Here is a 2,874-nt window from a genome sequence, read left to right as displayed (position 1 = left end):
GTCATCACAAAATTTTTCAAAGTCTTGATTTTCAAATTCTCTTCCATGATCACTTCTCAAATGAGCAATTTTCAAATCTTTTTCATTTTGAATTTTCTTGCAAAGGGTGGAGAAAGCATAAAATGCATCATTCTTATGAGCAAGAAAAAGTACCCAACCAAATCTAGAGTAATCGTCTACCACCATAAGACCATAGTGTTTACCTCCTAAACTTTGAGTTCTAGTAGGACCAAAAAGATCAATATGTAACATCTCCAATGGCCTTTTGGTGAGATTCCATCTTTTGACTTAAAAGAGGATTTTACTTGTTTTCCCAATTGACAAGCATCACAAGTAAGATCCTTATCAAACTTGATATTTGGAATTCCTCTAACCAAATTCTTTTTAACTAGCTTAGAAATTTGGTACATGCTTGCATGGCCCAACTTTCTATGCCAAAGCCATTTTTTAGATTCAAGAGAGGTAAAGCATGTTACATTTTGTTCCTTTAAATCCTCAAGAGTTAATCCATACACATTGTTACATCTTTTAGCTTCAAAAAGAACATCTCCAGTTTTCTCACAAACAACTAAGCAAACAAACTTCTTAAAAATAACTTCAAAACCCAAATCACATAATTGACTAACACTAAGTAAATTATGTTTCAAGCCATGTATAAGAAGGACATCATTTATACAAGATGAGAGATTTTTATCCACTTTCCCAACAGCCACTATTTTTTCTTTTGCATCATCACCGAAAGTGACAAGTCCTCCATCATATTCATCAAGCTTTATGAAGAAGGTTGTCTTTCCAGTCATATGCCTAGAGCATCCGCTATCCATGTACCACATATTTTCTTTCTTCTTGGATGCTAGGCATACCTACAAAATAAACTCAAGTGATGCTAGGCATACCTACAAAATAAGCTCAAGTGACCTTAGGTATCCAAATTTTCTTGGATCCTTTCACGTTAAACCATCTCTTATGTCCCAAATCATTGTAATCAAAAAACAACTCTGTAAACTTTATCATCTATCATTCTTTCACTAAAGAAACAATGAACTGGAAAATGACCACTTCGGTTACATAATCTACAAAACCTTGGAGTTGCTGTTTTGTTAAAGTAGGTGGGATCTTGATACCTTGTGTCATTGGATGAAGAAGGTTTTTCTTTAAAAGAGAGTTTCTTATCAGATTTATAAAATCCCAATCCAGCTTTATCAAAAAGTGGTCTTTGACTAGCCAAGATTTGATTTAGATTTTCAGAACTGAGAGTAAATTTGGCTAAGTCATTTTCAAGATTTTTAACCTTCTCCAGCAACTCTTCATTTTCCTTAAAACAATTTACATACGTAACTATCGAGTGATCACTTTCACAACTTCTAAGTTGAGCTTTCAACTGCTTATTTTCTTCCACAATATCACAAGCAGTTTCGGCCTCTCTTAGTTTTTCTTTGAGAAAATCATTTTCAGCTTTAAGAATGAAATTTTGTTGTTCAAGATCTTGATTATCAGTTAGAAAATATCTTATTTTTTCAGAGAGGTGATCTATCATAAGATGAAGGTCTTCAGTGTCAGGGTTTTGAAAGAATACCTGATCTACATCATTTGTCATGAGACAAGGCTATGACTTAGTCTCAGATTCTTCATCATCATCATCTGAGTCATTTTCCAAATCTTCTCATGAAGCCATCAGTCCCTTCTTCTTTCCCTTTTTCGGCTTTTCCTCCTTCTTTAACTTGGGACAATCAGATTTGAAATGCCCCATTTCCTTGCAATTGTAACAGATTACTTTGCTAAGGTCTTTCTTCATCCTCCTTGAGCTGCTGCCTTTGTCTTTGAGTTTCATCATTTTCCTGAATTTTTTTGCAAACAACACAAACTCATTTTCAGAAGAGTTATCACTGGATTCATCATCCAGAGGGTTAGTCACAGAAGAAAAAGTAATTCCTTTCTTTTTTGAATCTTTTTTCAAATAGGAGTTTTCAAAAGCAAGTAGATTTCCTCTCAAATCATCAAGTGTCATGGAGTCTAAGCTACTACTCTCAGAAATAATTAAAGATTTTGTCTCCCACTCTTTTGTAAGACATCTCAACACTCTTCTCACTAGCACAGATTCTGAATGTGTAGTTCCAAGAGCATCCAAGCCAACAATGATGGAGTTGAACCGTTCAAACAGTTCATCAATGGATTCTCCTTCCTTCATTGCAAACATTTCATATCCTTTGTTCAACATGTCTGTCCGAGCTTTCTTTACAATGGTGGTTCCTTCATGAGTGATTTGTAGCTTGTCCCAGATTTCCTTTACCGTTGTACATCGTGATACTCGTCGGTATTCCTCAAAGCTGATAGCACAGTTGAGTAGGTTTACTGCCTTTGCATTTAACTCTACCTTCTTCCTATCTTCCTCGGTCCATCTTGCTTCTGGTTTGAGAGAGACTACTCCTTCAGCACTTGTGGTAGTTGGAAATTAAGGCCCTTCAAGGATAATCTTCCAAAGTCTGTAATCCACTACTTGTACAAATATCTTCATCCTCTCCTTCCAATAGGTATAATTTTTCCCATTGAAAAGGGGAGGTCTGTTGCTTGATTGACCTTCAGTCAGATTGTAAGACACCACATTTGCGCCACTGTTTTCCGCCATGAGGATCTTTACTCCAAGCTGCAAAGTTTGATCTCTTTGAGACCAAGCTCTGATACCAATTGATGGTTTCAGTGGCTAAGAGAAGGGGGGGTTGAATCTTAGCCCCCTTTTTGCTTGATTGCACTTGCTGACTTGTTGGATCAATTTTGGAAACTTTTAGTCTTTTTATCTCATCACTGCACACGAGACTTTTTCTTTTGTCTCGTCCTTAGCCACGAGACTTTTCTTTTTGTCTCGTCACTTGGCAC

Source organism: Arachis duranensis, chromosome 2 (genome assembly GCF_000817695.3).
Source record: "Arachis duranensis cultivar V14167 chromosome 2, aradu.V14167.gnm2.J7QH, whole genome shotgun sequence".
Classification (NCBI taxonomy): domain Eukaryota; kingdom Viridiplantae; phylum Streptophyta; class Magnoliopsida; order Fabales; family Fabaceae; genus Arachis; species Arachis duranensis.
This window is presented reverse-complemented; position numbering follows the sequence as displayed.